Below are 15816 nucleotides of genomic sequence, written 5' to 3' on the forward strand. Positions count from 1 at the left end.
ACAATGACAGATAGAATTTTATGTAAAAATCATAAACTTATGTCTACCATGACACAGAAATATTGAAAAACAGGAAATATATTACTCAACTGTCCATTTAATTGGTTTATCAGACTTTAGTTACCAGAACAAGCAGATGAAGCCTGAAACTTTATCCAGGTATTCGACAATTATGGCAGGGACGTAAGTACTTGGGCCATCTTCTGCTGCTTGTTCAGGCACAAAAAAAGGGGGCCAGGTCAGAAGCAGAGCAGCTGACACTCAAATTGGTGCTTTTAAAATGAATCATTTTAGTAATAATCCTGATAATATTAATTGCATAAATATGAATACAAACGCAATTTGATAGCTCAGACCATATAATCTGAAGGTATTTTGCATCTAATACATTTTAACTAAGTCTTTCTCTTCAATTACTTGTGTCTTTGATTCACCATCACTTTCTAAAAATATTTTCAAGTTTCTATTAACTTAAAAATAAAAATGCAATATATGCCAATTCAGGTAGGATTAGCTTGCATTGACTAGGGTTCCTGTTAAGCTAATCTGTTCATTCAAGGGTTGAAAATTTTCCTACAAATACTACCAAAGATGGGTGGAAGCATTAAAAAATAGGGAGTATATACAGAATGGGACACTATTCTATCATTAAAAGAAATTAAATACTGACAATGCAGCAAAATGAATGAAATCGGAGATCATTTTGTTAAAAGAAAATGATCCAGATACAGAGAGACAAATACTGAGTGCTCTCTCTCTTATGTGGAAATTAAAAAAAAATGTCAATCTGAACTTAGAATAGTAATTAGTAAGGGAAGGGTGGGTGGTGGGGAGAATAGAGGAGGAAGTTGGTAACAGTCAGAGAAACACATTTAGATAGAAGCCGTGGGTTCTAATGCTCCATTGCACATGATTGGGATGAATATGGCTCACTGCAAAGTATTACATACACTATGGAGAGCGGGAGGAGAAGATCTCCTAGACTTCCATAATGTGTAAGAAGATTGTAGAGGTGAGGATGTTGGCTCCCTGACCCAATGAGTTTACACTGGTATACCTGTGTGGTATGACTTGTGCCCCATGAAGATGTACATGTATTACACACACATCAACAATTACTTAAAAGGAAGAAAAATGCTAGCCACGGTTAACTAATTAAGAGTATTGTATTTATATTTATGTTTGGACAAGTTTCCATTGTGGTCCATCATAAATTTGTGAATGGAGTGTTAGAGGATATTCTATAAAATAAACTACATTAGAGGGTATTCTATAAAATAAACTACATATATTCTATAAAATAAATTACACATATTTTAAAAATGGAATAACTCACTTAAATTTAAATAAATATTTAAGTATAATCATGTTTACTTTCTCTGTTATTTTTCAACAGTATTGATCTGAACTCCAGTTGGGGAAGAACTTTAGAGATATAAGCTTAAGTCTAAGCCGTATGGAATTTGTAAAATTCACACTGGAAATAGTGAGTATCCTCTCAAACAGATGCATAGTCAAGTTATAGAACAGCTGAAAGTGAGACACAACCACTCATAGAAGGACAAGCATACTAAGGCAGAAAACAAACTGAGCAGATAACATAAACTGTGGTTTTCCATTAAGCCCCACATTTAAAACCTCAATGACAGACACTAATGACAGCTATAATTTTGTAACTGAGCTTCTTAGAGCATTAACTCTACTGTTTAGCATGAGTGATGTAAGCATGATGATTTTACTGAGGGGCACTGGGATCCCAATATAATATTTAAAAGATGGTGTAATATTTAAAAATATGATTTGATGTTAATTACTATTCCTCCTTGTTAAGGAACTTAGATATGCTTTAAAATCTGTGTTCATGTGTTTTAAAACAAATTCAGTGCTTTTCTGATTCCTTCACTTCTTTCTACTAAGGAAGAAGTTTCCTTGATTTAAGCAATTTTGAATCAATTGCTTAGAATTTTGGTTGCTGTTTCCAACTGTTTATATTATACATTTGACTCCAAACTTTTTTCTAGTGTATTCCTTTGATTCTAATCACATCACTTTGAGGTTTTCCATTTGTGAATTTAAGTATGTTTATCATTCAAGATATTTGGATTATGCCACTCAAAAAACTCTCAACTCTATAAAATCAATTTTTCAACTTAACTATAGATCACATCTTAAATCAAGTAAATATAACAAAGCAGAAGTTATATTTTTGATAGTGGAATATTGGAAATACTGATAGCATATTTAAGGCCAGGAACTGTTTTCACTTACTACAGTTCTCAAATTTCTATCTCTCCCTAGTTCTATGGAATTGAGATGTAATTATGAGTTTCAAAGTCCCTGGAATGTTTTTCAAGCTTATATCACAAATGAAAAATAGTACTCCTACTTCAAAAGTTGTCTTGACACTATTGTATGCTACTATTAAATAATTCTATTTCCAAGAGCTCTGGTTTTTATCAGATTCAGTTTGTAGACTTAGCCAGGCACCTATCATAAAGTTGAGAGTTACAGTGAAGGGTCTGAATAGTTGCTTTGATTTACTATATCTTAACAATTTCATTCTACTTTCAGAAGCCAAACAAAAATAAGATGTTAAGCAGTTATTAAATTACACATAAAATTCCCTGGAGAAAATTAATGTACTATTGTTTAATTTTCCCATTTTCCCCGTGTGTTTGTAATATTCCTTATGAAACAAGTTGTCAAGTACTTTGGCAGTATTAGTCGCATAAACTGAGCCTATTGTGAGTTTGATTAACACAAAGAAGCATAGTTTTGTGAAAAACAATTCTAGGTTTATTGACTATAGCTAGTTTTCCAAATGTTCTGCTGTGAATGAGTCTATTTCTGTTTAAATTGATACTTATTTTCTACCATAGAGCAGGAGAATTCATTTGCTCTCAACAGAAGCAAGATGAATAAAGATGTGTGACTTTAACTGCCTCAGGATACTTGCATTGGGAGAAGTCAGTTAAAAGAAATATAGACTATTCCTTTGGTTTTCCTCCATGTGCTGTGATCAATATTCTCACCCTATAACAGGACTCACATCTGAATGGACCAGTCTTCTTTGATTAAGTTTTTAACTAAGCCTCTAGGACAGCCTCTGCTGTGCATATGTGGTTGTGAAATAATGTGGGTGACATTTGGAGAATTTTTTCAATCTTTTGGTGTTCAAAATGAAACAGAGAAAGACCTTTTCCAAGTCTGATAATTAATGCTCTCTGACAGTGTATTATCATAAGTCAGTATTGGGGTTTTTGATTTTTCTCCTTAAAATCTTAATTGCCAGTATTGCTACACTGTCTGGTTCTGCTTCCTGACTGCTCCTCAATTAAGCATGTGTTGGGTCTGGTGGCAGGTGAAATTTCATTCTCAGTCTTTAAATGCCTTCTCTCACTGATTAAATTAAATTTACTCATAAGCCCAAGAGGAAGCAATGTCTACCTTATTTTAGGATTTGACAATATTCAAAGGTGACCAACATTCTTAAATGCTTTCAAATGTTTAAGGAGGCACAATTTCACTTTTAGACACCTATCAAAAACAGGGCATTAGGATAGAAATGAAATTACATATACCTCAAAGATTACACATGCACCTTTTACAAGATAGGCAATTTGGAGCTAGCCACTTAACAATCAACTGCATACAATTCATTTAAAAATCCTCATTCATGGAGCCAGCCACCACCACTTGGGACACCCGCATCCCATAAGAATGCCAGTCAGAGTCCCAACTGATACACTTCCAATCCAGTTCCCTGCTAATGTGCCTGGGAAACAGCAGAAGATGCCCCAAGTATATGGACCCTTTTCACCCATGGAGGAGTCTCAGTTGAAGTTCCAGGCTCCTGGCTTCAGCTCCACCCAGCCCTGTCTGTTGCAACTATTTGGGGAGTTAGAGTCAACCTGGAACAGATCTGGGTTTCACATGAGGGTTGCAAGGGCCCAAGCACTTGGGCCATCCTCCACTGCCTTCTCATGCCTACTAGTAGGGAGTTAGATCAGAAGTTGAGCAACTTTGACTTGAACTGGTGCTCACAATTGATCCTGGCATTGCAGGCAGTGGCTGAATCTGCTGTGCCATGATGCTGGCTCTGTCATGTTTTTATTCAGAGGACTGATGACTACTTAATCATAATGACAAATTTTATGGTTGGTTTCTGTACTATACTGGTAATAGGAATTTATTTGGGTTTTTATAAAATTTTATTTATTTACTTTTTTTTCTTAAAGAGAAGGAGACAGAGAGAGAGAGAGAGAGAGAGAGAGAGAGAGAGAGACATGTCAGCAGAGGGAATTTTCCATCTGCTGTTTCACAACCTCAAAAGCCCAAAACAGAACTGGGCCAGTCTGAAGTCAAGGGCTTGTAATTTAATTTAGAACTCCCAAGAGTCCTAAGAGAACTAAGCACACAGATTGTCACCTGCTACATCTCAGGGTATGCATTAACCAGAAACTGGGTCAAAAGCAGAATGAGGACTCAAACCGAGACTCCAAAATAGGATGCAAGCATCAAAGACAGCATCTTAACTCTGTACTAACTGCCCATCCCAACAGTAGTTCAATCAGCAAAGAAATTTTATGGAGCAATTTGGCTCTACAATCTGACACTAATAACATGCATAGAGTACTACCCAGCAATTCCAATCATTTGCATGCCTAAAAGAATTCTCACCTGTGGGTATTAATACAATATCCTATGTAAAAAAAGAAATCTCTTGCAGCACAGATTTTAATAACACAATACAGAATAGTCACTTAAATGTCCATGAATAAGAGAAGAAAAAAAATAAGCTATCATGAATGCAACCATAGAATAGTATGCAGTAATTAAAAAGAATAAAATAGCTCTGCATGTGTTCATTTGGGCATCCTGAAAGAGACGTTCAACTTAATGATGTGGTTATCATGCAAATATTATTCATGTTGCTTAATGATTTTTCTCATAGCCGAGGATGTAAAATAGAGGGAGAGGGGTTCATCACTATACCTACTCTCAGTGAGCTTTAATTACTTTAGTTTAATTGAGGGTGTGACCACCCTTTGGGACACACTGATTGATCCAGGTGTTGTGGTCCAGAGACCACTAACTGCTTTCTATCATCCTACTGCTGCCAAAGTGAATGGATTTAGGAAAAGTATACAACTTTATTTAAATTAACACTTTGTATGACACCAGTTTGTAGAAAGGCCATCTTTTTGGCTTCTACAGAATTTAGCAGTAGCACTTGGAATTGCTGTTAATGCAACAATAAACTAATATCAAAATATTTTTATTAGCTGGGGCCACAGCTCACTAGGCTAATCCTCCACCTGTGGCACTGGTACCCCGGGTTCTAGTCCCGGTTGGGGCGCCGGGTTCCATCCCAGTTGCTTCTCTTCCAGTCCAGCTTCCTGCTTTGGCCCAGGAAGGCAGTGGAGGATGGCCCAGGTGCTTGGGCCCTGAACCTGCATGGGAGACCATGAGGAAGCACCTGGCTCCTGGCTTCGGATTGGCACAGCATGCCGGCTGTAGAGTCCATTTGTGGGGTGAACCAATGAAGGAAGACCTTTCTCTCTGTCTCTCTCACTGTCTAACTCTGCCTTTCAAAAAAAAAAATGTTCATTGGATTATTGTCTTCCACTTTGCTACTAGTATGTAAGTTTCATAATAATGGTTACTTTACTATTGCATTCATCAACATACCTCAACACCCAGAAGCACACCAACCCTTAACAGGCATTCAGAAAATGTTTGCAAAATGAATAAACAAAGCTCATCTAAGGTATAATAAAGGACAGTAAGTTTAAAATAATGAAAGAGCGGGGCCGCCCTTGTGGTATAGCAGGTAAAGATGCTACCTGCCACTCCGGCATCTGAAATGGACATGGGTTTTTGTTTGGCTGCTCCACTTCCCATGCAGATTCCTGCCAACTGCCTGGGAAAAGCAGTAGAAGATGCCCCAAGTACTTGGGTCCCTGCATCCACATGGGAGCCCCAGAAGAAGCTTGTGGCTCCTGGGTTTGTCCTGGCCTACCCCTGGATATTGAGGTAATTTAGGGAGAGAATCAGTGATGGAAGATCTCTCTCTCTCTCTCTCTCTCCCCCTCTCCATCTTTCAAATAAGTACATCTTTTTAAAAATAATGAAAACAACATGGATCCACAATCTAGATTAAAACACATGTGAACATTCACCACCCCAACACACACACTTAACTTCCCAGTTCTATGAAGCCCCAAATACACTATTTATTTTCAACAGATTGGCAGGATAGAAGGGTACCAGTGCCTTTCTTGACATGAGAAAAAAAGAAATCATGCAATTTTTTAATTTAATTTTATTTTTTGACAGACAGAGTGGACAGTGAGAGAGAGAGAGAGACAGAGAGAAAGATCTTCCTTTGCTGTGAAATCATGCAATTTTAAGAGTGGGAGAGAATTATGTAATAGTATATACTCCATTTATAGAAGGGTCTACAATGCTACATGCATGTATAGTCATACTTGTACATAAACACATAAAACTGTCTTAGAGGACTCTGCCCAAGTATATGGACTCGGAGAAATAGGATATCTTCCTTGGATCCCATTATTCTGAACTTTCTAGCACTCAGTTCTGCCAAATCAATGATCTTTCATTAGAATGGATTTCCACCCATGCCAATCCAGTGGAGCTGAGCCAGCAGCCATGGAGACTCGCAGTGGAAGGCATTTTCATTTATTACTATGCTTAACCTCGTTCACAGCATGCAATTGTGTTGACCACCATGAGTCCTCCACAAATGACATATTGCTGGATGCTAATGGTGTTATTGGCCCACACTGGCACATCAACTAGAGCAGTTTACAGTACATTCTATTATCTGGTATAAGTAATTTCATTTAATTTTTCCTCATGTTACCATAAAGTCACACATCATCTACTAATTCTAACATTTCCTTTAACTCAGTGTGATTTGGACATTGATGTGTTATGAAGCAGATTTTAGCCAGAATGGATGGAGTTTATGGCTCTATCATCTGTTCACATAGGGTTGTACATTAGTCTTCTACTCAGCTATGTTGAGCCAAGGGAGTGATAAACTTTCAGATTCCCTGATTTCCAAGAGAACACAGTGCATCATATAGAGTTAGAAAATAATACGAAATTTGCTTATGTCTAACAAAATCAAGAGGGCTAACTAAAATCTGTTTTGTTCTAGAGTGTGGACAAGACATCTGTTCATGGGGAGGGTTGTACTATAGTGAGAAATCAGCACCAACACTAGCTGGGACCTTCAATGTGACAGACTTGTACACATTTTATCTCTAATACTTAAAATCATGACTAAGTAGATATTACTGTTCCCACTTACCAGATTAGGTATACTTCTTGTCAAACATCAGTTCTTAAAAAGCAGCAGAATTAAAATTCTTTGCTGATCTCCAAGTGAATGAGAAATCAAAGTTTGGGGTTTCTCAAATATTTTTTTGTCTTTAGTGAAAGAGTTTTGTGGAAGGTATCAGCTTCTCATGTGAATAACTAATTGTGTGGTACTTAACATTCCACAGTTGGATCTCAGTCTCCTTGCCTATGCCTCTACAAAATATATTACAAAAGTGTTTTCCAAAACATGAGTGCAGAGCATGGCAGTACCACACCTTCCATATCATAACAGGGAGTTAAGGTTCATTGAAGAACTCTTGGGTTTTTCTATATTTATTCAAAGCACCAAGGAGAGTTTGCTTTTAAAACAGTGAAACTTCTGATGAAACAATATATTAGAATGTAGTAAAAAGAAAGATGGTGTTCATCTTCAATTTCCAAAGAAAATTTCACAAAAGAAGTGAGTAACAACAAAAATAAAATATATTACAGAAATACAATAAAATGGGCTGTGGCTGGAAGGGATAAATAAGTGTATTTATGGGTGGCTGTCTCAAAAGTCTCATACTGTGAGAAACACTGCAGGATGCAGAAATATGTGTTCAGTTTGATTTTATGCATATACACGAATTCTGAGAAAGTGATAATGACAAGGTACAATTTTATATATGTCCAAATCCCCAATAAAATCAAATATAGCATGTAGATATCTAAACCAATATGTATGAACAACATTTACAAAGATGCCAGATGTGGCCGGCGCCACGGCTCACTAGGCTAATCCTCCGCCTTGCGGCACCACCACACCGGGTTCTAGTCCCTGTCGGTAGGGGCGCCAGCGCCGGATCCTGTCCCGGTTGCCCCTCTTCCATGCCAGCTCTCTGCTGTGGCCAGGGAGTGCAGTGGAGGATGGCCCAAGTCCTTGGGCCCTGCACCCCATGGGAGACCAGGATAAGCACCTGGCTCCTGCCATCGGATCAGCGTGGTGCTGGCCGGTGTGCCGGCCGCGGTGGCCATTGGAGGGTGAACCAACGGCAAAGGAAGACCTTTCTCTCTGTCTCTCTCTCTCACTGTCCACCCTGCCTGTCAAAAATAAAAAAAATAAAAAAAAAAAAAGATGCCAGATGAAAATGTATTCCCTCAAAATAAAAAGATTTTAGGTGGGAATAAATAACCAATTGCCACAAGTTCCACATGGATTATATTGGTGTTTTTTCAGATGAAATCAGAGAGAAGGAATAAATTATCAAATAACAGGAAAACACAAGATTGCTGATGGGTTTTCCTTGGAAATTTTCTATGCAATCTGAAAATATCAGCTGAGGTAGAGGTGTGGGGTCGGGGAGGAGGTAATCACAGTCCAATAATATGAAAGCGAGGGCTTCACAGTAACTGCTGCAGACAGCAGGGAACTAGTTCTTAGAGACACTTACAGTGTCCAGCCAACTGCTGCGGTACAGAAGACTCCTCATTGGAAGGAAATGGTTTGAAATGCAACCACAGTGGAATAAAATGTGAGAAACAGAAAAAGGGGAGGATTAGATAACAGCACAGATGCAGCAAAAGCCAGGAAATATCAAAATAGAAGCCATCATATTTTAAAATAGTACGTAGAACAAAGAAACAAAAAACAGATAAAACCTGTGGATATTGAGAAATTACGTAAGTCAAACCACATTCTAAATGTTCAGAGAAATGGATTTCTCATAAAGAAATGAAGAACATAACAATTGAGATAAAATACTCTAAAAATTTACTTTGTCAAAAAGGACAAGAAGGAATAGAATATTTGTTAGGAGCAATGACACATAAAAAAACCTTCATAAAACAGATAAAACTTTGAAATTTATTACTCAAAATGAAGAAAAAGTAGTAACAAATGGATATGAGACACAAAAGATCAATGAAAGTCCGATTTAGAAAACCCACGAAATAGTGATTACTGAGGAATAAAATGAAAGCAAAAGGCTCTCCTAATATGATTACAAATTTTAAAAGAAAGCTCGAATGAATGAACACAGAGGCTAATACTTCAGATAAGAAGCTGAGTAATAAAAATTAAAAGTCAAAATAATAGATGAAAGACATTAGTTGGATTTCAGAGAAAGAAACAGTTATTGAAAAATAGAAATAAAACATCTAACAAAGCAACAAAATTTTCTTTGAAGAAAGCCAAAACAAAGGAATAAAATACTAAAGGCTAGAATCTCATTCCAAAAAAAACTCTGAAATTTGTATACATTTATATTTGCAACTCTACAATATTATAACATCTCATTCCTAATAATAGTAAAAGAGAACAGCAACTTTAAGACATTCTCACAAAATTAGTCCAATTTTGAAAAAAAAAAACTGTTGAATATCTGTTTTAGGAATTGGCATCCTTTTTGGTATAATAATTCAGATACAAATACTTAAATTGATAACACTCTAATAAAATGTTCCTAAATTCAGATTATATAAAAGCAGAAAGGTCATAGTTGGCTAGTTGATCATAATTTACAAAAGTTTGGTCAAATAAATGAGATAATAATGTTTAAAATAAAATTATATTAGTATAAATGTTTTAGAACAATAATTTACTAGAATAAAGTTAGAAATTTAATATGCACAGACAGATAATGTGAGCCAAGATTTTATATTACAAAACATTATAAACAAACTGTTATGAATGAAATATTAGGAAATTGATTTACAAATTGATATGAAAAATAATTTATACAATGAGCTACATAAAATCCAAATAGCTAGAGAAACATCAACATAATGACTCATAAATATTAATTGTATAATTACCAGTAGGACTAAGAGACTGTTATTAAGTGTGAGAGTATAGTAGATAATAACTCTAAGATCATCTAATGACCCTATGGTGCGGACATGCAAACATAGAATTGGAGGTAGGGAAATCATATACAAAAATACCTGTATTCAGTAAACACTCGAGGCAATAGTATTAATATTTTCTAAGACTATCATGATTGTGGTGTTGAATAAAACAAACAGGTAACTGCTCCATCATACTCCATAGGCTTGGTGTGTATCAAAATATACATGTGATATAGAAGGTACATGAAAATCCCACTGGCCCTATGTTTAGATGGGAGGTATGAATGAGAGATTTTTAACCTTAAAATGTGTGTGTGTGTGTGTGTATGTGTTACAGAAAATCACCCAGGAAAAGATTAAACCAGTAACAATGAGTACTGCTATTCCTCACATATACCAATCACATTAGAAGAAAGTAGGACATGGAGAAATTTAGATTGCCCTATAAAAGTTTGTGCCTAACGGCTAATAAATGGACATGTTCACCGAAACTGTCTCTAGTGGTTTTTGTTGAACAACACTGTCACCCCACCATCCGGACAGTGTGGGCCTTGCAGGACGAGCCCACACAAGACTCAACTGCTTTTGCTGAACGGTAGGCATTTGAATACTAAAGGCATAAAGAAACACAATAAAGGCCTTACTGAACAATATAGTGGTCATTTAGTGGATAGGGATTGGTAATCCAATGGAGCACATGGAGTGGTGGCTGTCAAAGATGTGTTTATCAATCTGATGGGAGATTTGCAAGCCATATATCTTACCTTCATTCAAAAAACTACAAAATATGTGCTTTTCCATATTTGTGAGGTTTTTAATATTAAAATGTTTTAAGTAAAAGATCCCTACTATTTCTCTCTTAATTCTTCCATTATGTGAAAGATCATCTAATGCATAGCTAGGACAGCACTGCTGATCCAACTCAGTTTCTCAAAAACTTGTGTACTTATGGAGCTGCTGCCATGGTGCAGCTGGGGAAGCTATAGCTGGTGATACTGATATCCCATATGGGCACTGGCTCAAGTCCTGACTGCTCCATGTCTGATCCAGCTCCCTGCTCAGGTGACTGGGAAAGCAGCCGAAGATGGCCAAGTCCCTAGGCCCCTGCCACCCATGTGGGAGACCTGGAGAAAGCTCCTGGCTTCTGGCTCCTGGTTTTAGTCTGGTCTAGCCCTGGTTTTTGTGGCTGTTTGGGAAATGAATCAGCAGATGGAAGAATCTCCTTCCCTCCCTCACCCCCCGTCTGTCTTTCCTTCTTTCTCTGTAACTCTGCCTTTCAAATAAATAAATAAGTCTTAAAAAATAAAACAACTTGTGTGCCTAGAACAGACATCCATGATGCAGTTTCTATAATTCCTATCACTAACATGGTCATGTTTCAGTCATGAAAAGCTCTGATTAAGCCCTTACTGAATAGCTTTCACATCCCAGTGGAGTGCTAGCTCTGTGGTACAATGATGAACAAGATATAGATCTGTTCCTAAGCAGCTCATTATCTGATGAGAGAGAATGATACAAATAAATCTACAGTGAAAATGTGTGAAAGATATGCTGTCTTCTCATCAAACCATTTACCCTGTGGTCTGAACACCCAGCAGTTCTCAAATTACTGTTGCACTGGTTGTGGTTCCATGAATGGGTTCTATGCAATTGAATATGAGCAGAATTGATTGTACCACTTCCAGATCTGAACCAAAAGACACTCAACAGACAACCTCTTTTCCCCTCTGTAAAGATGAGAGCAACATGTTAAATGCAACAGTCACAGTTGCTAGGGGGCCCATTCCCTAAATCACTACTTGAGGTAGAGTCACCAGCCTATCAAGAACACTCACTTTGGACGAATTGTATGGAGACATAAACTAGTATTTACCTGTTACCAAATAGCTAAGTTTTATATGATATAGTAGAGAGCATTATTATTAATAATATATAAATTAATAATTTTAAGTGGAATGCCATGATGGGGTGTGAGGAATGACACAACTCACTGGTAGAATGACAAGAATCCTAATACTAGAAGGTGGAGATGTGGAGGCCCATTGATGGGTGCAGAAAAATGAGTACATATTGTTGACAATATTTGAAAAAGCAAGAAAGTATTGAATGAGACTAGGGCTACAGAAGACAAACCATTAGTTGGGTATTTGATTTTAATAGACTGCATTTACCAAAATTTTAGAAACAATGAATGACCTAACCAAAAGAAAAAAGAAAAAAAAAAAGGTTGAAGAGCAAAAATGAATAAAAAAAAACAGAGGGAGTTGATAAATCTGGGACCACAATTGGTTGTAAAATCTGATTTATAAATATGAAGCACATGTTTAAGATTAAAAAATAAACCTTTAAGCTGAAAAGTCCTTTTAGAAGATAGACATGTAGCAAAGAATAGTGTCATGATATTCTCACTCAAGTCAGATGGGCTCAAAGCAGCCTTTGCTAAGTTGGGATACACAGACTGTACATATGCTAAGACAACTCGAGAATTATGCTTTAGAAATGCATGTGGATATATCAAAGAGGGAGGCGCCTTTCTCTGAAGGGAGGAAGGAACCTCCACTGTGATATGGCCTTGACTAAACAAGTTCAGAGTTGGTGAACTCAAGGGGCTTCCATAGCCTAGACAGCTCATGGCAAGAGTCTCGGGTGATTGCTGATGTCATAAATAAGAGTGCCAATTGTTAAATCAACAATGGGAGTCACTGAGTACAGGCTCCCCACATAGGATCTCTGTCCTTAATGTGTTTTACTATGAAACTTAAAAACAACACTACTAGTCGAACAATGCCCTATACCTTGTGCGGTTGTGTGAGTGCAGCCTGTTGAAATCCTTGCTTAGTGTATACTAAGTTGATCTTCTGTATATGAAGGTAATTGAAAATGAAACTTGATAAAGGGCAGAGGGGAGAGGGAGTGGGAGAGGGGAGGGCCGCGGGAGGGAGGGAGGTTGGAAGGGGGGAAGCCACAACAATACAAGGAGACTATTGGAACTCATAGAAGAGTTTGGCAAAGTAGCAGGATATAAAATCAATGCACAAAAATCAACAGCCTTTGTATACACAGGCAATGCCACAGCTGAGGAAGAACTGCTAAGATCAATCCCATTCACAATAGCTACAAAAACAAACAAATACCTTGGAATAAACTTAACCAAGGACGTTAACGATCTCTATGATGAGAATTACAAAATCTTAAAGAAAGAAATAGAAGAGGATACCAAGAAATGGAAAAATCTTCCATGCTCATGGATTGGAAGAATCAACATCATCAAAATGTCCATTCTCCCAAAAGCAATTTATAGATTCAATGTGATACCAATCAAAATACCAAAGACATTCCTCTCAGATCTGGAAAAAATGATGCTGAAATTCATATGGAGACACAGGAAACCTCGAATAGCTAAAGCAATCTTGTACAACAAAAACAAAGCTGGAGGCATCACAATACCAGATTTCAGGACATACTACAGGGCAGTTGTAATCAAAACAGCATGGTACTGGTACAGAAACAGATGGATAGACTAACGGAACAGAATAGAAACACCAGAAATCAGTCCAAACATCGACAGCCAACTTATATTTGATCACGGATCCAAAACCAATCCCTGGTATAAGGACAGTCTAATCAACAAATGGTGCTGGGAAAATTGGATTTCCACATGCAGAAGCATGAAGCAAGACCCCTACTAGTGAATTTAGATAGATATTGTTATACATTTACTGACTGAATAATTATATTTTATTTGCTATAAAATGTTTTATGCTTATTTGCTATGATTTTCATAATTTCTTATGTAATTTAATGATTATCGTTTGTTGGTTATCTGGTTCATAAACATCTTCTTGGAACTTGAAATATACCTTTTTTACTTTGTTTATGTACCATAAGACGATTATACATTATTTTGGAATATAGTAATTTATCGGAATTTTTAATGGTCCCTAAAAGGACTAAAGAAGCTTTCAGAACTGACTCATGCCTATATATTTTAGGCCAAGTGGGAAAAGGTAAAAACACAAGGATATTAAGAGTTCTGACAAGAGAGTGATTCAGATATTGTATCAAGCCTGAGGTTGATAATAAAGGAAGTAGCTAGAAAATTGTTATACACACTGGGATATGATTCCAAGATTTTAATGCTTCTGTGGGAAATGAATTGGTCATGAAGAACTGGAAGATGCCCACATTTAAAACTCTCAAGGTTCAGTAGTTCTGGAAGATAGCTTGAATCATGGTATGGTCCAAGAGTAAGGGAATAAAGTGATATGGGAATAGAGGTTGTGTATGTATTATGTTAAGCTGAGTTGATCATGAAGACATAGGTATTCCCAATGGCAGATATTTGGGTGAAGAATAAAACCATAGTTCTTAGCTTCTCTGATTAATGAAAATGAAATGGAGATCAATAAGTGGCAAATGGAGAATTGGAGAGTGGTAGAATATTGTAGCTTACATTGCAAAAAAGGGAGAGATTTTGAAAGGAAGAGGAAAAAAAGTACAACTGAAATAGAATGTACAAGTGGCCTACAAAGCCTTGAGTTAATGTAAAATATATCAAGAACAAACTCAATAGAATCAAATAAGTAGCAAAATTTTGTGCATAAATTTCACATGAGGCAGATGAGTCTGCATTGAGATGGGTGTTTCCTACCTTCAAGTCCTACTTACCGAGTGAGCGGCTAAATGAGAGAATTCACCAGGTGTGAAACCCAGGTTCTTTGTCTTCTAAGTCCTGTCACCTTCTACATGGCCACTTCCCTGTTTTCCTATCATTTTGATAAAATGAAAAGTTTAAACTTGACAATATCAGAGATTTTCCTAGTCCTAAACAAGTATATCACTTGGTTTTTTTTTTTTTTTTTTTTTTTTTGAAATTGATGTTCCACTCTGTCCCTGAATTTACTAGGAATAATGTAAGGCACTGATGTTAAAGTCGCATTTGAACTCTCATGAGCTACAAATGTCCGAGGTGGTCATTTAGCAGGGAAAGTGGCACAAATGATATAATTACAGTGAGATATATAGAAGTAAAAATAATATAACCTAACCTGCCAACCGACCAATAAATAGACATCAATAGTAGAATATGGAAGAGTAAGCAAGATGTTGGATTTAATTAAATGCAAAAAAATCCTACTCCCCCAAGAACTCCTTGCTCCATAATCTTATCATCTTTTGATTTTCATTACCAGTGATTGTTTCGCTCAATATATTTTCTTGTTGTGATGAATTCTTAGGAACATGAGCCCTCACTAAAGCCATCTTATATTAAATCTTTGATGACAAGAAAAAAGAAGCTCTTGGCCGGCGCCGCGGCTCACTAGGCTAATCCTCCGCCTTGCGGCGCCGGCACACTGGGTTCTAGTCCCTGTCGGTTGGGGCGCCGGATTCTGTCCCAGTTGCCCCTCTTCCAGGCCAGCTCTCTGCTATGGCCAGGAAGTGCAGGATGGCCCAAGTACTTGGGCCCTGCACTCCATGGGAGACCAGGATAAGTACCTGGCTCCTGCCATAGGATCAGCGCGGTGCGTCAGCCATGGTGGCCATTGGAGGGTGAACCAACGGCAAGGAAGACCTTTCTCTCTGTCTCTCTCTCTCACTGTCCGCTCTGCCTGTCAAAAAAAAAAAAAAAAAAAA

This window comes from Oryctolagus cuniculus, chromosome 3, assembly GCF_051225735.1.
Source record: "Oryctolagus cuniculus isolate XC-2025 breed Fujian yellow rabbit chromosome 3, ASM5122573v1, whole genome shotgun sequence".
NCBI classification, from domain to species: domain Eukaryota; kingdom Metazoa; phylum Chordata; class Mammalia; order Lagomorpha; family Leporidae; genus Oryctolagus; species Oryctolagus cuniculus.